This window comes from Hyperoodon ampullatus (assembly GCF_949752795.1).
Source record: "Hyperoodon ampullatus genome assembly, chromosome: 7".
NCBI lineage: Eukaryota > Metazoa > Chordata > Mammalia > Artiodactyla > Ziphiidae > Hyperoodon > Hyperoodon ampullatus.
In genome coordinates this window covers 70409336-70431287 of record NC_136920.1, presented here as the reverse complement: position 1 = coordinate 70431287, position 21952 = coordinate 70409336, and positions in this window count along the sequence as shown.

Sequence of the window (21952 nt, the reverse complement as noted above, 5' to 3'; positions counted from 1 at the left end):
TCTGCTCCCCATCAGGCTCCACACAACTGCTCTCATCATTTGGGTATGCTCTTCTGCAAAACTGTTTGTGTCGATACTACTTGTTTTTAACTGTATGCTTAATAAAATATCACACAATCAATTAAATAAAAATATAAGAAAAGAAAATTTTGCTTCTATGAAAACTAAGTTAAACACTTTGGAAAAGCTGGGAAGGACAGTTGCTAAAACTATATATTGCTGTGAATTAAAAGTAAGAAAACTCTAACAGTTCTGGAAAGTTAAGTGGTAAAATCTGGAAGGAGTCTTCTTTCAGATGGCTTTGAATGTATCATTAAATTCTAGATCCACTTTAATAGAATCAAAACTTAGAATCAGAGCTGATACATTATGGAAATGATTGATGCAAGAAAGACTGTTCAGAAATCTAGTTAAATGGGCATACATGAAAGAAAGGTCTTATTAAAATTATGAAACTGTCAGTCTATTCAGGCTGCTATAATAAAATACCACAGACTAGGTGGCTTGTAAACAACAAAAATTTATTCCTCATAATTCTAGAGGCTGGGAAGTCCAAGATCATGGTGCCAGGCTATCAGGTATGGTGGCTGGTGAAGGCCTATTTCCCGGTTCATAGATGTTGTCTTCTGTGCTCTCACATGTTTGGAACGGGCTAAGGATCTCTCTGCAGCATCTTTTACAAGGGCACTAATCCCATTCATGTGGGCTCTACCCTCATGACTTAAGCACCTCCCAAAGGCACCACCTCCTAATACTATCACCTTTGAAGGCTAGGATTTCAACATATGAATTTCTGGGGGACACAAATATTCATACTATAGCACTAATGTATATTTATTTTGCTGGCTATCACTATTGCTGTATAAGATTGTCCAAAAGCAGTTCTGTCTGAACCAATCTCTTTCTTTCATTCTCCCTCTCTCTCTCCACCCGCTCCTCCTCATCTTTCACAGTCTCTTTTTCTGTCACCCATCTATTACTACCTTTGCTCTATCTTTATGTTTCTCTCTATATGCCTTGTGTATTTTCCCTTCTGCCACTTTCTCCCTCAGAGACACGAGATGACTATCCCTTGTTCTGTATGCTATAGGATGACTAACTGAACATACCAAGCAAACTACTGAGTAGCTCAGTCAAAGCCCACAGGCATTTTCTAGTGAACCACTGTTAAGCCAAGCTCCAACTCATCTGTACCAATAGTCCAGCTCTCTTATTCAGAATTAGACCTTCATTTTTTGGTCAATACCTAGAATTCAGGCCTGGAAGTTTTGAAGAATGGACACATGGGAAACATATACTAGAAACTTATCAGAATCTGCACTGTTTGATCAAAAAGCCTATTAAGATGTGGAATCATAAGAAAATACATATTTACTTCAGTCTATTTTGATGGTGTGATTAAACCTGGTGAATGATGTCCTTGAGGAAACACTGCCCTTCCTCCAATGGCCCTCAGTTGGAAGGAGAACCCTCAGCAAGACAGACCAGGTTTTGATCTAAACCTGTATTTCTAATGTGGTTCTATCCTATCTAGAATCTAAGCACACAATTATCCAGTCAAGGTATCTGGTGTTGTGGAAAGAATATAAAATGTAGAATAAGATGGAATTCTGACTCTAAGACCTTGGGGAAGTTCTTTTACTTCTCTCACACTCCATTTTCTCATCTATGAAATGGACATGCCATACATATCTCATAGGACCCTTATGAGGATTGAATGAGATTAAGATACTCACGACGCTCAACCAACTGGTTCGGCCACCCAAGCAATAAATCCTGCAATAAATATCTTTGCAATAAATCCTAGTTCTCCTCTCTTCAAGATTATGGCTACTGTAGATCCATGTGATCACAGAACTCCAAATGCTGAGGTTCATGCACAAAGATATCAGCAACCTTGAAAGGTACTGTGTACAGGGAGGCCTAGCAATTGAGTTCAGGTTAGGGTTTGGGCCTGTGTTATGTGGGTGGTGTCTGGGCTAATCATGATGTAGTAAGAATTTGCCCTTCAGATTCTTTCAGGGGTAGAGGCAGTATATTGCACACTACACCTGTTATACAGTGCTAGGGATTTGGAATGGAATGTTCCTCTTCCTCTCTAGGCAACTCTACACAGAAATGAGGCCCCAGAGGGAGAAGAAGGATCATTCTGTCAAGAAAGGGCATGTGAGTAACCGTGCTACCTTGACGGAACTTCCAGACCTACTGTCTCTCTTTCCTCTCTCAACACACACACACACTCACACACACACACACACAGCTCTTGTCAGTTGCGGAAACAAAAACGCCTCTTGAAAATGAATTTCTGTGATAGAAGAACACAGTTAAGAGTGTGGGTTTTAGAGACAGACACACCTTAGTTTAAATCTGGATTCTGCCACTTAACTACCTGTGTGAGGTTGGGAAAAATCAGTCAAATTCTCTGAACCTCAGCCAAGTGTCAAATAAGGCTAATTATAACAACTTTGCAGGGCTATTGTTTGAATGAAGTGATATCACAACACTTGCTTTACAGTACTTGGCACCCATAGTAGTACTCAATAAGTAGTAGTAGTAGTAGTAGTAGTAGTAGTAGTAGTAGTAGTAGTAGTAGTGGAGTAGTAATAGTAATAGTGGCAGCAGCAGCAGCAGCAGATGCAGATACAGGTATTGCTGATGTGTTGTTGCTGCTGTCACTGCCTGACTCGGGATCAGGCACCACCTCCCTAGTTAGTGAGGGGTGTGGAGGAAACAGGTAGCTCTAAACATGCTATCGTCCCAGAGTGAGGGCTCACTTGGGCTTTTTCTCTTTTTTCCTCCTCTTTCAAAGGAAAGGAATGAATGTTTTCACAGTCTCCAGGATGGGCATGAAATCTGCACCTGTGCCGACCACCCACACCAGGGATATACCTGGCAACCTCATATGCTTTGTGAACCTCTCACCAGCATTTAGGATTTTGAAATGGAAATGATGGATGACTTTATTCTGCACTCTGGCAATCTCAGCCCTTCCAACAGTTCCAACAGCTTCTAGTCATAACCCTGTGATTTGAGAACAATGAATCTTAATATAATTGAGTTAACTGTATCATTTTTAATGTAAGACAATCTTGATTACAGCCAAAGGGCACCATTAATACGCTGAAGGAATGGCCGAGATTTTAGCATGTGAATGTTGTACAGAAAATGGAACTAATTAGCACTAATTTAATTCCAAGATTAAAGAAAATTCTGCGTTTACTCTTTAAGACAAACCATTTTACTTCGAACAAAGAAAGAATAATAAGTACATTTTTTTCCCATCTGAAAGGCAATTTTTACTTTTGCATTATTACACTAATATGGGACTGTGGGAATCCTGACCCCATTAGAGATCAAATAATCAGCATTTAATTATTGACAGCAAATTAATATTTAATAAAGACACAAGGGTTCTGGTATATGAAAGGCACCAAGGTTCTGCTGACCCAGAAACGTCCAGAAGGTCCCTTAGTCAGAACATGATCTCCTTGCTGAGGGTAACAAGTAGGGATCCCCAAAGGGTCCTGACAGTTTATTTCCATCCCAGCTACCAAGACGAAGAGCAGGAAGACCAGAGTCTAAGCAATTGCCCCTTCCAGTTCCTACTCCACTCCCCACCAGTTCTTCCTTAATCAAGCACTTAAGCTAAATAATACATCGAATGTCATAACCAAAAGGAGGACAGTCATAATAAAAAAATAATAAAAGAAGTGGCCAATCCCCCTTTTTATTCTGCAAAATAATACTGACTTTGCTGTGGGACTGCTTGTCAGGGATAATTTCTAACCAAAGAAGACATAATGGATTTACAATGAAACGCTGATGCTTTCCCCCAGCCTCGCAAAGATTCTGAAAATAAGCACTATTACATTAGCAGTCCAAGGAAAGCCAAGAAAAAGCTGTTAGGCCTTTTCCTGAGAAAGCCAGAGCTATGTGCAGAGAATGGCCTGTGGGTGACCTGGTGTTGGCTCTAAAAACCTATCTGCATTCCCTTCAGATCTCAGCAACAAAAATCAGAGCAGGCCTTCTCTGGACCTCTTGAAGAGATGGCAGCTTCCCTGGGTGGAATATCCTTGAACCAGGTTAGAGGACTGAGTATTCAGCACGGGGTGCCTGGCTCCAGGCCTCAGTCCCTTAAATCATTTCAGGTAGACACCTTCAGGGCTCACCATGTGGACATGCAAGGTAGATCCACCTAACTACTTGGAGATGCCAGGTTAGACTGATGTGCATGGTCTGTGTTAATACTGACCTAGGGGAGCTTTCGCTGGGCCATTCCATCCAGGCCTCTGGTTCCACTCCACAGTGCAGCTCAGGCTTGCCAAACTCGAAATACCCTGTGTCTTATTTCTACCAATTCCTCATTGATAAGCTATACAAGGAAGTTAACAACAAGCAAATACTTTAGTGGGACACTCTCTGCCAGGTCTGATGCCTTGTTGTAGAGACTAAAGAAGGAATTCGTTACACAGAGCACACAGCAGGCTGACTTAAGGAGTGTACATATTGTGGCTGTTTGGACTGGGAGGCAAAAGCTGGATGCCTGATGGTACTTGTCTGCCTCTCAGTGTGTTGAATTTATAATGTTTCCATAAAGAAGCATGGGATTTAGAATGAGAAAGCAGTTGGGCCTGAAATCCTGGGGTGCTCTGATGGATCCAGAAGCTAAGAGTGGCCTGTAGTACCATCTACAACAGGCAGCTACAAACAAGACTGCACAACTTAGGAGAGGCTCTTCATTGAAGACTAAGTGAAACAATGCATGAAAAATTCTTAGCACATTAATGCTGGATAAACCATAGCTATCAATATCATTTTTACTGACCAAGATCTTTCTACTATTTCTTCGTTGGGTTGACATGGAGTTGGAAGAACCCACAGTTGTGACCTAAGCCAACTCCTTCCTAATGGGGAGATGGAGGCCAAGGGAAACCAACTGTTGGCTTGAGGTTGCACAGTGAGAGTGAGGCAGAGCCAAGACATGAACCTGCATTGCTTCAACCAGTCTGGGGTTTTCACTGGGAACCCTCCCCTTCCCTAGGCTGGGACCTATAGGAGTAAACTGATGAGGGGAACTGAGGCAGCGCCAACTTTGGATGCTGTACTGTGCTGTGTCTCAACTAGGGTTGGACTCCAAACTCTCTAAGGACACCCACAGCTCTGAGGCTCTGTCTCTGTAGAGCTCCCCTAACACATTCCCATGGGACCTAACAGCAAAGACCAAGCAAGAAAATGGTCAATGCATCTGGAAGGGACTTCCCAAATGGTCATTTCTAAGGGACAGTGTCTTCTGGCTCGAGAGGGTGCTGCTAGCAAACCAGTCCCTGGAACCCCCTCACCTCCAATGCCTTTTCCCACAAAATAGCTCCAGAGCCAAGAGAGGGGACTCATATGGCTGTTCTCTCTAATTTGACTCTTGCATGAAATAACAGTTGTATCTGGGATAGGCCCAGACCTGAAGGGGGCAAGTATAGAACTCTGCAGATAATTACCACCTTCTGCCCGACCACTGAAAAGGGATCTACAGCACTGTCTAAAGGCAGCAGACTACTTTACAAGGGCTTTATTTACTTCTTGCTCTAACCCAGGGGCTAACGTAATGGCTCATATAGCCCACTGTATTCTTTCCCAATATCAACACCTTACTAAAGTGTCCTGGGCCTGTGTACCCTTATATCTATTCCTTTCCCTTTTGGGGGGCTCTGGTCTTATAGCACATGGATGCTGACCCCTGCAAGCTATCTTTCCAGGCTCCCTTATCATCTAGCCTCCAGATGGATTTAGCGAATGGGAAGCACTGGAGGGAGATTGGAGAGGAGGAGGAAGGAATGGCCACGATGTATCTCTGCCTCAGGTAGCTTCTCTTGCAGCAGCCGCATTTTTCTCTTGGGTCTCAGATCATACTAGACAAGCCTGTCTTGGTTGCAGATTCCACTGGGTGACCCAAAATGCTGCTTCCTCTCTCTGTCCCTTCAGGCTCAGAACAGTAGTGCCTTCCCTATTTTGCTAATCTCTGGCTACTACTGACCTGTCTGACTTAGCTCCTCCAAAATTTCCTGTATTAAAACTCATCCACCACATAAACACTGAAATGTTTTCTTTTTTCTGTTTAGGCTATGATTGATACATACAGTGCCTGGAATATGGCATATCAACAATATAATATTTGTATTCATATTCATTTAAGTATATAGGCTCCTATGACATCCATCAAACAGTATTTTAATTGCCCATCCCACCTCCCTAAGGAAAGGGAGACAGGGAATGGACATTTGTTTAGTGTCTGTTTTATGCCAGGCTTGGTGGTAATTTTTCCACACATCATACTATTTAGTCCTTGTAACAATATCATGAGGTAGGTTTTAGTATCTAATTTTTAAGAATGAGAAAACTAAGGCCACAAAAGATTATGTCACTAGCGAATTTACGAGCAAGAATTTAGACTCCAGACCCACAGAACTCCCAAGGAAGCCAGTCAGTATCATTTCTCCTCCACCAGAATGCTTAAGGTGTTCTTGTTTTTGCTTTATTTTTATTGTTGTTGTAGTTGGCAAACCACTGTGCAAATACAATCATACTCTGATCATCATTTTATGAAATTTAAAGAAGCTCAACTGCTCTGATGGCTCTGGTTGGACCAAGGATGGACCCTGGAACTTCACCCTCTCTTCTCCCCATCACCAACACCACAAGGGCTTCTTGAACCATTTTGGAAACACTTGCTCCTGTCCACAAGCTGACATCTATTTGGCTCCCTTGCATCAAGTCTCTTCCTTTCTCAACCTCTCCTATACTCAGATGCCCAATTAATTTTCCTAAATTTCACCTCTAATCATATTGCTCCCTAATCAAAGAAGGCTTCCCTTTGCCTGCCAGGTTGAGAACAAATTCCTCTTATAGGCATTAATGATCCACAACAGGCCAATCTTACCATGGTCTACACCCTTATACTCCACCCGAAGAACTAAGCCGCTATTCCAAATATTCCCATACTTTCTCTTAATACTTTTTTCCACATGATGTTTCCTCCTCCTGGAATACTCTTTTGCACCCTCACACTGGCACGTGTCAGACCACCATCTACCCTTCAAGGGTCATCTATAATTCATTTTCTCCATGAAGTCCCCACCAACGTGGTATAATTTCCCTTTTCTATCAGGTCCTTGATCACTTTTCGTGATATTCTGATGTGTATTAGAGTTATTCGTGAGCATGTCATATCCTTGCTTGAGAATTGAGAATCATCCCTGGGTTCCCCACTGCACGTACCATCAGCCCTGCATATTTTGGGCATTCAGTAAGGGTTTGTTGAATTGAACAGAGTTGACAGTATTTAATTTAATTTAGTGGCAGGTCAGGAAGGCACTCTCCCCTGAATTGTAAACTAGGCAACGTTTGACATCCCTCCATCCCATCAGTGTCTTCTTTCCCTCGCTGATGCCTCTCTCTCTTAGACACCCTTTGTCTGCCCCTGCCCCAACTGGCCATTAACAGATGCCTGGGGGGGGGGGGGGAAGCATGAGTTTAGAGATAAAAGCTTGAAACTAGGAAGAGCCTTTCTCTAGCCTCCCCAAGGAAGGTGCCACCTGAGCCTTCCAGCCCCTATGAAGAGAAACTGTCTCCCACCCATCCCCTCACACACCAGAGGCAGTGAGCTAATGATACCTGTCATGCCACCTCCCAATGGCCATCACCCTTGCTCTTTGTAAATGAGTAAATCGGTCCTAGATGCCGGCCTCAGGCATTGCACATCTAGGGCCTGTCACCTACTCCCACTTTCATGCTTACTGGACCACCCTTACAAGTATGACACTTTCTCATGTTACCTTTCAATTTTCATACCCTTGAATAAAATGCCTCCTTCCTATTACCCTTCTCCTTCTCTCCTTGCCCCATTCTCAGAGTGCCTAGTTTGTTCAATCAGGGAATTTTTTATTTGCTTTAGCAAAAGAACACTTAAAGGAAGTACAATTAGGCTTAATAAAGGTCAAAAATTCACTTGGAAGATTTTTGTCTCTTTCTTTCTCTCTCCACATGGTTTCTTATCATTGTTTGAGTCTGCATCTCACTGCATCGTGGTTTCCCCTGATATCACAAGTCCCATTCTCCCATCACAGTGACAGATAACACTGCCTTCGGTTTGCCTTGGTACTAGCTCTTGCCCTGACCCTACCACCAGCTAATTAGTCTTTTTCTCTTAGTACAGAGTCTCAATATTAGAGATTCTGATTGGCTTGACCGAGTTCAGGAATTGGTTACTATTGGAACAATATCATCTGTTGTCACAGTCCTGGGCACATGCATAGATGTCTAGACCCATCCCTTTGGCAGGGGTCCTGGCTAACAAGTAATTACAAAGATGAGAGTACAGATAAACAGTTTGAGATACTTGTAAGGATCTCTGATGAGACTAATAGGCTTATGAAAACAGACTAGAAGACGAAAGAAGGAAGAGAGGAAGGGAAGAAAGGAGGAAGGAAAGAAAGGGGGGAGGAAGAAAAGGAAACTAAGTAAAGTGCTGAACCTCTGCTACATGCTAAGCACAAATTCAGCTCTAAAACTAATATCACCCTATTTTAGCCTCACAATAATTCTTCCAAGTAATTATTATCAATTCCTCCTTCCATGTTAAAGGATTCAGTCTCAGAAAAGTGAACTGATTCATCCTGTAGTTAGTGGAAGAACAATGATTTGAACTGGGAAATATCTGACTTCAGTTTCATCGGAGGTAGAAGTTCTGTGTGATAAACTGAAGAAATAACATCAAAAACAGTTTTCCTTAAAACAATCAAAACAAAAGAGTGATTATTGAAGAATGTTAACTGATATCTCACTGCACTGGTTACTTCTGCCTGATGGTTTAATTATTAGTAGCTCAGTGAGTTTCATTAGAGACCTATTGTGCCGATGTTGGCGAAACAACACTGGCATCTCATGTTCAATAATTAAAAGCAGGAAAAACAAACATTCTCTTTGGAGTCCTGGATTTATAAATAGCAGTAGTTTGTGAATCCTTTAATCAATAACTAGGCTATCTAGCCCATCTTGGACGATGGAGACAACAGACATTCTTGTCTCTTAATTCCCCTTGTCTGCTCTAAATTTACAAAATCCAACTGGGCAGAGACTTGGCTGGTTGGGTAGCCATCCTATCCTGAAGCCTGCCTTTGGGCCACATGGCTATTAAAAGATAATTTTCTAAAAAAGGCAATATCATGACTTTCATATATACATAAATAAAAAATATAAAATGAACATATATGAAAGAAAAAATTGGAAAAGATGCTACAATTTGTTCAAAGGAGAAATCAAAGAACTATAAATTGGTATGGAGTAAAGGAATGCTGAAATGAATTTACAAATTGATGTTATTTTTTTTTGAGGGATTGAAGGGGGAGAGTTAAGTAAACCTATACTGGACAGAGTTTATTTGCATCTCTATAGACAAGAATTATTTTGCAATGCTATCACTTACCTACAACTTACATTGTACAGTATCTCAAGGACAATGAAAAGCTAAAATCAGATAAACCTCAAGCAAGTGTCCTCTAAATAATGTGTATTATTTTTCTATTGGATACATCCAGTTATCTTTCTTGCTTATCCAAATTTCCTTACATGGTATAGTGAAAAACATGTGCTTTAAGGTCAAATCAAATTAACTCTACTGCTCGATTGCTATAGGTGACCTCTGACGGGTGATTAAACCTCTCTGAACCTCAGTTTCCTCATCATAAAATAAAGGCACAGTATGCACTTTACAGGCTTAAGATGAAGATCAAGCTAACAGCTAAGAGTTTAACATAGTATCTGACACAGAATAGTACTCACTAAGTGTTCATTCCCACAGGCCTTTCCCCCAAACTCAGCAGCCCAGGGACTTCAGAAATCAGTCTCTACTTGGTAGTTGCCAGGAGGGCTGAGTTAATAAAATGGACACTGGACACCCCAGGTCTCTCTGGCCCTTAGCAAAATAATACAGAACCATCCCATCACAATAAGCCTGGAGCTAAGCTGAGATTTAGGAGTGAACATGTAGTCAAATGCCACCAGAGGCTGTGATCCTTGGAGAGGAAGAAAGAAAAGAGGCAAAAAGAAAGCCAACATCTCTCCAGGAAGCCCTTCAAATCCTCAAAGCTGACACACAAGGGATTCAGACCTGGAAAAGATGAATACAGAAAAAAATGGAAGTCCACCTGATGTGTTAACCTGGTAGTGCTGATTGTAAATGGTCACTGATGCTATTTCATTCAACGAACACATTGATCACTGACCACAGGGCCAAAGCAAGAAGGCACTGTGGGGGGGGGATGCAGTCAATGGTTCTAATCACAGGTGCTGGAATCAGGCGGACTTATGATGGAATCCTAACTCTGTCACTGACTAGTTTTGTGATCTTGGGTGATTACAGTCACCTCCTTGGCTTCATGTTCCTCCTTGGTAAAAAGAGATTAACAATAGCAATTTACTTAAAGTATTATTTTCAGGATTAATGAGATAATATTTTTGATGGGCTTAGCAAGTTGATAAACAATAAATGGTAGCTGAAATAAATAAAGTTCGAGAGAAAAACTGCGTCCACACTGGCCTGTGTTACACTCTTTTAGAAGTTTTTACCAACCAAGCTGATGACAGACTTTAAAATTAAAGGTAAGGAGAACTAAGATGAGAATCTTCACCACCTGTAGTTTCTCACCCGTGCACATCCAGTGAGTTGGTCTTGGGACAAAGACAGAATTCCTCAGCCATTCAGAGGGGATATAACCATAGATGTGCAACCTGAATCCACCTTGGGCCAGCCTAGGTGTTCCAAATGTGCATACGGTAACTGTGGACTATATCGTCCTTGCAAATTTGTCCCAACCAGAAAGTAAGTATAGTTAGAGGCAGTGCTAATGCCCTGTGCCTCTAGGTGGATCTCAAGCCATTAGTCCCCTCTGAAAAATATTATACTGTTTTGTTCTCACTCTACTAGACCACTAACATTGAGAAGCATCCTGCCAAGATATCAGCTGGCAGGGGTTTCCCATGCTCTGCTCTCAGCAGGGAGTGGATATGCCTGCCTCTCACTTGCATGTGAATCACTTGTCCTTCCTTGTGGTACTTCATAATATGTATACTTCATCCTTTTACCTGAGGGCTGTACCCCCTGTCCTGCTACCCCCCAATTACTGATGAGTGAGTCTGTGTAACAAACCCTCTGAGAGTTCATTAACACTGACCTTCTAGATAGCTCTGCCTTTCCCTCTCCAGGACCACCAGGAGTCTGTTCTCTTAGGAAAGACACTAAGGATAGAATTCCCACCTGTGTCTAGGGCAGATATGTAAGCCATGCCCTTGAATTCCTGCCCTTTGACAAACTGCAAGTGTCCTGCATCCACACTATGCTCTGCTGTGGTCCAAGAACCTTGAATGCCAAGGTGAATTGATTACCTTTAATTCTGTGGGTCCTATGGAGATAACAAAGGTTTCCCACCTGGAGATTGACATTATCGGAATAGGTCATTGTGTATGTCAGTGACCTGTTCCAAACCAAAAGAAAGAAAGAAATTTGAGTATTGAAAAGGGAATGAGAAGGCTCTACATGGGGCTTACTTATTTATTCTGGAAAGAAACCACTGAAATTTAAACAAAGTGTATTCTCTACAATGTGAAAAGGGAAATACTTTCAGAGATAGGTGAATGATATGACTTTTTTTTTTCTTGTGCATGTGACAAAACCTGCCCAGTGATAGACACTGGATCGTTTTCCTAAACCGAAGAGCCAAGGAGAAAAATAGGCAAGAGATTGAAAAATGGACATCTTCCCCGGGGCCTGAGCCCTAGAATCACTGGTCCAGGAGGCCAGACAACTCATTCTACTCTCTGAGCCCTGGGACTGCTCCTGGTCTCCCTTTGCTACCCAGCTCAGTGGATGTCTGTGGATAGGGAATAAGTTAAGCAAAGCTAATGTCAGATCAGGCATGATGGAAAGTGTATATCCCTTCTTGAGACTCTTTATCACTCAGAGTGAGTGTTTTATAGCCCTGCATAGAGGTTGCCATAAAACACCATTTTAAGGAGCATGAGGCCATATTTCATCCATTAACGTCCTCTTGCCCCAAGAGGCAAAACAAACTAGCAGGTGGCTCAAGATTAACATCTTTATTACAGATGACCTCACTATTGTGTTCTCTATAAAGAAAAAATATTACAAAGCATTAACGCACTTTAACTATTAAATTAATACAGATTTACTGCTCATATCCGGATCTAAATTTCTAGGCTTGCAGGGTCGTTATTTTTCTGTGATTTTTTTGGACAATATTGCTAATGGGAACCAGAGCAAAATTGATATGAACTGTGATGGTGGATGCATGAATTCAGGGAGGCAGCAGGTTATGCCTCTTCATAAATCACTCCAGTGTCAGTTTTGCACTAGGACTTACACAAGTATTTTCAATATTTGAGCAAAAGCCACAGAAGGACATTTAGCTGAGAGGATGCAAGTATTAAGATTCCAATATTTACTTTGTTCTGACAAATGGCAAAACATGAAGACTGTTCTTTAATTACCTGGAGAGGCTTTGGCGCATGACTCCTCCTGCCCTCACTCTACCTCTAATGCTTAAAGTAGCCATTACTTATTTTATCTCAATGGGTCGCTACTGAATGTTGTTTGGTTTCATATATGCTTAGATTGAAGTTGTCCTCATTTTGACTCCTTTCTGGGGTTCTGAGTGATGGTATACACTGGTCATTAGTTAAATAAGAAGCAAAGTATCAATTATATTGTTAATGACCAGCAAGAACCCAAAGCCCCAGAGTTTGGTGAAAATGGATGATGGAACAGGGCTTACTACTGAACATAGTCTTCTTCCTTCCTTCCAAATCTAAAACTTGGGGATCCCACAGTCATTCACACCTTAAGGGAATGAGAGAAATGACGTCTATGCCAGTCTATTGATCATGTCACAGAGGTGAGGAGGTGGCAGGAAGCTCAAGAGAAGGTTGAAGGTTAAGAGGGCATTTGCATGAGCTCTGACGTTGTATATTTTCCTTGAACACAGAGCCCCTCCCCCGTATATTTTCTACATTCAGGTTAGCAACTTCTTTGCAGGGAGATGTGGGTATGCAAGCTATAGAGGGGCAGTTATGGCCCCACCAGCACCCAGGGGGAGTGGGGAGAAGAGGGTCCTTGAAAGAAAGCCTGGGTTCCCCATGGCTTTAAGGGAAAATACCCTAGGGAAAGGTAAAACATGGAGTCTCATTTCAGAGGATTTGCTGTTCAATTTATCACCATCTAGTCCAAGTTTCATGTATCATTTAGGGTGAGATAATATCTTGACACGTGGACTCTGAAAATATATAAACCATGCATTGGTTCAGTAACTTCCTCCCTGCAAAGTCCTTGAAAGAAGTATGTGTACAAAAAACAACAACAAAGCATCTTAACTTGAGAGTAAAAAAAATATTTTTTTTTTTGGCATGCAGAATCTTAGCTCCCCAACCAGGGATTGAACTCATGCCCCCTGCATTGGAAGGGCAGAATCTTAACCACTGGACCACCAGGGAAGTCCCTAAAAATGCTCTTTGGTAACAGTAATAGCTATGGCCCCAAATTCTAAGGCTGAACTCTAGCCAGCTAGGCCAGCCTGGGAGGAGGAATGCTTGAGATAATCTCAGCCCCCTCCTCCCTAGCCCCACCCCTCCTTGCTGGCTGTTAAGACAAAAAGGGTAGATCCATGCAAACCACAATGAGAGCAGAGAGTGCACATGTCCTAGAGGTGAGGTTGAGAAGGTCCTCCAGGTCCCTCTATAAATCATGGAAGCCCCTTCAAAATTTCCACTCCTGGAAAACAACAAAGGTCACCTTAAAAACAGGATGTGAGATGGAGACAGGGTTTGTTTAGCCAAGAACTGACTTCTAGAAAGGAAATGCAATGTGAGATTTTGCCAACCCCAAAACCACCACTGGTAATAGCTGCCATCTAAGGAGTCTAAATCTTTGAGCATGGAGTTTCCAAGCATGGAGTTCTCCTTCTTGCCCTATCAAGATCAAGAATCTCTCTCTTCTCTTTTCCACCCCCATCATGAGTCTAGAAACCAGTCAGAAGAGAGTTCCAGAAAACGTACAAGCCCATCCCAAGAAAACTCAAGTCTCAGCAGAAGAGGTGGACAGGTGCATGTCCTAATATCTTTGGCCCATAGTATTAGAAAGCCAACTGAGAAAGAAATGACAAAAAAAAATCTTAATGAGACAATATAGCAATGTGGAAACCACTGGCTAGTGTTTCTTGGTATCTCCCAGGAACATAATCCCAAGAAACGTTAACTCTTTCCTTCTCCTTCCAAAACATGAATATTCATGGGCATATAATCAGTGTGCACATGTATGTGCATGTTCTGTGTGTGAGTATATACAGCAATCTGCACTCTGGGTGTGCATGGGTAATCAGATGCATGCCTATTGGTGTGCTTGTGTGTACACCCCATGAACAGTCAGGCCCCTGTATGTACACTTCAGCATCAGAGATCAATGAATGCATTGTGTGCAGGTATCTTATGCATATCTTGCACACTATTTTGCATGTGTACACACCCAGGTGTGTCCTGCGTGACCTGGAAAGCATGTCATGTGCATGCACAGGTGCATGTTGTAGCTTCCGTGTCTGTGTTTTTGTGAGTCTGGATTGTTAAGCCCTACCATGCACCAGGCTGTTTGCAGCCGATGTTGAGCCGCTAATGATTTTAATGAGAGTGCCTTCTGGATTCATATTTTTTTCATAAAATACATCACACTAAAACCAAATCAATGAGAAACATTAATTAGGGGCTTTGTAGATGCCTTCTGTGGTGGTGTTTTTCTTTTGAGAAGCACCAGACGAAGAATGCTGGGCTTTATTTAAGCTAAGTTGTTTGACATTTAGATGAGAGAGAAAAGGGGAAGAAACTAGCCAGCCCAGGAACCGTTTTTGACAGCTCTTTGTCATGCAAGGGAGAAAAAAGGCGCTGGCTGTGAGAGTCTACTTTGAAGCCCTGGAAATTTGTAATGAAAAATTTAAGATACAAGAGAGGCAGAAAGATGAGCTATTCACGGGGCTCTGCATATATTAACACTTGTAATGCAAACTAAAGGTTTGCTATGTGTTTTTATAATTTGGCCGCTAATAAATATCTTCCAGAAGTGCTTTGATTTTCTAAGTTCGGGTATGGAGTTCGAATCCATTAAAAAGTAAAAGAAACAATTGGCATTGGACTTTGGTCCCTGATTGGGTGACCGTGCACATCAATTATTACAGACAGACCACTGACATATTTCAAAGGATGCTGGAAGCCCTTGCACACTCGGAGGAAGCCATGCGTCTGTGGATATATCCTCCAGCGCAACCGTCTTCTGTGTCGACCTCCAGGTCAACTCTTACTGAGCCCCCGATCCCCTCCCCTTAAAAACCACCTGGGCATGATTAATAAAGATTCTTTCTCCAGGGCCAGGCAGATGCTAGGGATCCACTGAGGAAGTTCTCAAAAGGCAACATCTTCATTACTGAAAGGGCAGAGTTTCTGTGATGTCAAATCAACTTTTACAAATTTAGGTTACCAAAGCAAATCAGTTCCATCCACGTATTACATCCCCACAGGCCTTGATCATGCTCATTTTGCTCAGCCTGTTTGATTACAGCCCAAGACATCTTTGTTTCCTCTCTTCTTTCTAGATCTTCCAATGATCTTCTTCTCCCCAGATCTTTTTTCTTTTGTCTGGAATTTCTATTCCCTGATTAACAAAAACTCAACATCTTTACGCACTCTTCAAAATTCTTTTCTCTTTGCCTCATGAGTGGGCAGGCTAGGTTAGGAGGAATGTGGGCTTGGCAGTCAGATGGACTCAAGTTCCAACCTCGAATGAACATGAGAAGGAAGTGGTACATAGAGGCCAAGGAGTGTGCAGGGAGCAGGCTAGCATGTTTCAGCCTGGGCTCCGGGCTTCGGCCCCCCAACCAAAGCAGCTCTGGGTGGCACCAACATTCAGTGCCCAGGGCCTTCATTTCTCAGGTCGAACACTCAATGCCACTTCCTCAGACTCCTGCTCTGTCTCTCTTAGAAAAGTGTTCATCCAGAATACTCTGAGTCCTGGAACCTTCCACATCAATCCCTCAAAACACCCCTATAAGTTCTTCCAATTCCTCAAGCAGAAACGGTGCAATATCAGGGGTTTTCAACCTCTGTTCTATTGACATTTTGGGTCAGATAATTCTTTATTGGAGGGGCTATCCTGTGCATTGTGGGATATTAGCAGCATTTCTGGCCTATTCATCTTGTTAAAATGGACAACGCCAAGTGAACTGCAGGCCACTGGCTATTCTCATGAGATACAATGTGGGGATCCAGGGTCCAAGCAGTGACCCTCTTAATCATAGTCATGGTTTGTAAGGCTGGAGAAAAATTACCAAAGGACATGAAATGGAAAGAGTGGCCTCAATGAGGGACCTGACAAAGAGATAGCACATTTGACCTGGTAATTTAGAGAGTTTAACAAAAGAACTATTTGTAAGGGTGTGTGCAAGGTTTAAGGAAAGGAGACTGCAATATTCTAGAGCTACTGCAGTTGGGAGTTGCTATCACCTCTGGGCTAGAAGGGGAAGGGAAGGGAATGATTAACCAAAAAGCTGTATGGAGAGGGACTTCTGAGAAGAGCTGTGGTAAACAGCCCACTCACAGTGATCCAGACGGAAAGGAGCAGAGAACAACACCCCGCGCCGACCCATTATCGGCACATCTGAGCTGAAGTTGAAGTGATGGGTAGGTGCAAACAAATAATCTTTAAACTATCTTCAAATAGTCCCAGGTGACAGCTGCTTCCCACTAGCTATCTACTTTACAATGGGTAGTGTATATATGTCCATGCCACTCTCTCACTTCGTCCCAGCTTACCCTTCTCCCTCCCCGTGTCCTCATGTCCATTCTCTATGTCTGTGTCTTTATTCCTGTCCTGCCCCTAGGTTCTTCAGAACGAATTTTTTTTTTTTTTTTAGAGTCCATATATATGTGTTAGCATATGGTATTTGTTTTTCTCTTTTTGACTTACTTCACTCTGTATGACAGAAAACGGGTTAGGTTTACGGTACGTGTTAGGGCACCCCTTAGTGTTGGTGTACCGGCATACCTCCTTTTATTGTGCTTCGCTTTAATTGTGCTTTGAAGATATTTGCATTTTTTACAAATTAAAGGTTTGTGGCAATCCTGCATTATTAGATGATGGTTATCATTTTTTGGCAATGAAGTATTTTTTTAATTAAGGTATGTACATTGTTTTTTTCCAACATAATACTATTGCACTCTTACTACTGACTACAGTATAGTGTAAACATAACTTTTATATGCACTGGGAAACCAAAAAATTTGTGTGACTCACTTTATTGCAGTATTTGTTTTATTACAGTGGTCTGGAACCAAACCCACAGTATCTCTGAGGTCTACCTGCAGAGTGGAAGGAGAGTGAGTAGACTGAGGGGCAGTGGAAAATATCCAGCACAGGTGAAAGGTGTCCAAGAGATAGTGTCTGGGCTGCTGCCCTGGCAAAAGGTATAGTCAAGGAAATTAGGAGAATAATTAGTGGCAAGGCTAAAGCACCAGCCAAAAGTGAGCAGTGAAGAGTGAGCCAGCCGAATCCTGAATGCCTGGTAATGGCAGTGGTGGCTTTGTGCTGGCTGCAAATCTCACAACCAAAGGGGTTAGGTTTGTTTCAAGGAGGCTAGAAGGAAGGAAGTCCCAACCAACCCAAACTCCTGGGCTGCTGACTAAGACTTTCATGATTAGATTTTATAATTGTCTGGCCAAAACTGAAACTTTCTTTTGATTTTGACCTCCCTGAGGGCAGAAACCTTGTCTGACTTGTCTGTGTGTACTCCCCAGTGCCTGCCATGGTACCTGGCAGAGAGCAATTGTTTGTTCAGCTTTTGAGTGTGAATGTGAAGGTCCAAGCTCTGGGATTCCCTTATCTGCCCTATATGATCCTATGATCCATCGTGTGTAGGAAGAGTTCAAAACATCAAGTTGTACACCTTAAATCTATACAATTTTTATTTGTCAACCATACCTCAACAAAGATGGGGAAAGAAAGAGTTCCCAAGAGTCACTGTCAAAGCAAAGGGTCTACATTCTTTCTTTCCCTTCAGCAGATGGAAGGATCCTTCCCACAAAGTGTGCACAGTTCAAGCAGAGCCCTAGCAACCTGTCCACCTCTCATCTATTTCTCAGGGCACCTGGTAGGGGAGGGCAAGGAGTAGGAGCTTGGGGTGCAATGTTTCTTATCTCCTGAACTGCACAGTCACCTGAGCCCTTAGGGAAAGCCACTGGACATCCTTCCAGCAGCAAGCACTACAATCTTAGCTGATTCCAGCTGGCAGGAGGGTGGGCAAAGATGTAACTCTCCATAGTTAACAGCACCTAGTTCTTCAGACACATATCCAGTTTTATGGCACCAGGTCACTGGACTTCCTGAGAGTGACAAGCTTCCCTTGGTCCTGACTCCTGCAAAAAGCCAGGCAGTCTACACCAGCCTCCTATGGTATGTTCCAATTGTCTCCCTAAGGAATCCCCTCCCACTCCTTCTTTTCTGAGCAGGAGGCTAGGGCCCAAGCACAAATTGCCTCTGCGAAGTTCTTCAGTGTGTTTGGAATCCCAGATTAAAAACATTCATTGTACTTCTACCCTGAGCTTAGTATGGTGAGGGTCATGAAGGGACCTTAAAAATAATGTATTACCTCAAAAGGATTATAGTCCAGCAGGAAAGGTTAAAAAAAAAAAAGTTTAAGTGGATTCCCAGCAGAAAAGGACTCCTGGGGATACCTCAGAAGAGAGCCATCCCTTGCTGATAGGGATGAGTCATAATGAGGTAAAGAGGTTGATGTGGGCAGGTGAGGAAGGGATGGAGAAGGGGGTACTTAAGCCACACCTTGCCTATGAGCAGACTCTCATCACCTGGGATGGCTACATCTTTTAAGTTATAACCAATGTGTCAGACCTTCCCCACTCCCTGCCTGCCACCCCTTCTCCTACTTGTGATTGCTGGAAAAATTTTAAGAAAAAGAAGATGTTCTAAAGATGCTGGTTAAATATCAAGAGCTCTGTCTCTGGTTCTCCATTTGAAGCCCTCTTAATTAAGGCACCACTGCCTGGACATAAATGCATTTATGTCTATTAATTTTTGCTCCACTTAGCAGAGTGGTCACTTAATTAAATGTCTTCAGTTGTTCTATTGGAAAAAACATAACCCATCCTCCCCCCCACAAGGCATTCGTCCTTCCCACTTAGCTCCTCTGTTGTGCTGTGAATTTAAACACAGTATTTGTTGCTTTCCACTCAGTTCATTTGTAATCCCAATGCCACTGCATTTGTAGGAACTGATATTAAAAAGTAATATCTGAGACTAAAGTCGCTAGACTGTTTAGTAGATTTTTAAATTGAAACCAAAATTATACAGATTTTTCATTCTGATAATTCCACCAATTCACTAATTCTTTAATCTTTACAGGTCATTGAACAGTTCCACATTAATGAGATGTAGTTAAGAACAAATTTTACACTTTTTCCTTTTTTTTTTCTTGAAAAATGTTTCCTATCATTTGTAAATTAGAAAGAACTTGTTCCATTTATGGTCCATTTATTTAAAATAATCGAATGCATGGGATCTGGCTGAACACTGTGTGTAATGATGCTTTTAAACAAATTACCATTTATTTATAAGCAAGAAATAGACTTTTAAAAAGCACCCAGACTTGGTTACATTATTAATGATGTTCTCCAAGCCCAACAGCTCTGTGTGTGTGTGTGTGTGCGCGCGCGCGTGCACACACAGATGTGGATTTTATTCCAGTGAGAAGGTTGAGGACTTGGGAGTAAAACTGAAAAAAAAAAAAAAAAAGCTTCTAGAAAAGCAGCATGTTTTTCCTTTTTCAGAAAGTTGCAAATGTTACTGAAATTCACCATGATGAGCTATCCATTCCAAAATCTTCACTGTAAATGTGTGGCTCTCATCAAAAGCACCCAAAGTGAAAATCAACCCTAACCTTACTTGTTCAATGTGCCAAGGTTATGGAATAAACAGAAAAAGTCCTTCATCCCATTCAAGACAGACACATGTACAAGTATGCAAAGCCCATCTCTTCCACCAGTGGCCCAAGAGTTCCTACTTAGAGAATAAGTGCATTTTTATAAAATGCTGTGGAGTTAATTGCTTGGATTCAAGTACTGTATATCACTATTATTCCTTGCCACACACTACTGCAGGGAGGAAAATGTTTATCCCATTAAGCGATAGTTAAAGAGCTCGCATTGTAGAGAACCAGGGGAGGTGGCTGACTATGCTAAGAATTAATGGGGAGAGATTATTCTGGCTTCATCAGCTTTGGCCCTATCCATTCATAAGACTATCTCCATTCCCCTTCTATCTTTTTTCTTCTATACAGACCAAATAAAGAATAAATATATAATAAGTAGTGTCTGGGACTTACAATATTTAATCCCAGCCCCAGCCCCACAAATGCCAACAAGTGTGCAATCCCCAGAGAGCATTTGTCAGCTCCAGCAAAATCAACTGAAATAGCCCTGTTCACTGGGCTATTTTTTCTTTGAGAAGGGAGTCTACAAGCCTGAAGGAGTTAAGGGAAGATAAAGGAGAAAGGATGAAAAGGGAAGGAAGAAGGTGGAAGAAAAAATATGAATCTAAGATACCAGAGGTATCAAAGCTGCTAAGCAGAGTAAGATATTAAAAGTTTCCAGGGCTTCCCTGGTGGCGCAGTGGTTGAGAGTCCGCCTGCCGATGCAGGGGACACGGGTTCATGCCCCGGTCCGGGAAGATCCCACATGCCGCGGAGCGGCTGGGCCCGTGGGCCATAGCCGCTGAGCCTGTGCATCCGGAGCCTGTGCTCTGCAACGGGAGAGACCACAACAGTGAGAGGCCCACATACCACAAAAAAAAAAAAAAAAGTTTCCGGGCCTGAGAGAATATGTGGATAGGACTACTTCATGCCAGTGATTTTTTGAGAAATCATGAAAAAAAATTAATTAAAGGAAAGGTGCTTAAAGACAAGATGAATGCATGTAAAGATAACTCTTGTATTGCTAGCACCAAGAACTGTGTCTGACATATAATGGACACTCAATAAATATTTGTTAAATATTAATAAATGAATGAATGAATGATGTGTTGGTTTTCCAAAAACGGCAGAAGTAGATCTAGACTCTGAGGCTAGTTTCTTCAACCACTAACAAAACAATAATTATTAAATCAGTGGTTTTGAAAGCTTAGAAAATAAGCAATAATGGCCAGGTCCCATTAGGACAAATCTTGCCAAACAAATCTAATGGCCATTTTTTTCACTGAGTTATCAGTAGACAGCTATATCTTATTTTCAGTCAGGTGTTTGACAAACTATATTGTGATACGTCTGCAATCAGGAAAATGTAGGAATTTGCTGAACATCTATATTAAAAGTGATAATGACTAATAGACAAAAAAAAATCTCAGGTGGAATCCTATAGGTCCATTGACTATTTGTTGTACCAATAACTGAAGATAATAGAAGACAGTATTTGTGATTGGGACCATGATAAGAAATTCTGGAGTTTATGGTCATATTTAGTAATAGGGCTCTGTCCTCAGCCCTAACCTATTTAATCTTTTTCTCATAATCTTATATAGATGTATCTAACATGCCAATCAAAATTTGTAAATGACAAAAAGTTGGGAGAGTAGTCAGATAACTGAATAAAATATAGGCAACTATCAACCTGACAAGGATAAATATAATGTTTTCAATAGGTTCAAAAAGTCAGCTTCTCATAGACATGGAGAATACCTAGCTAAATAGCAGCAGTCACTGGGGATAAAAACATAAGCTTAAGCTGTTTTAATTTTACAAGTGTGATATGCAAAAAGTATATAATGTGATCATCAAGTAACCCAAAGTTG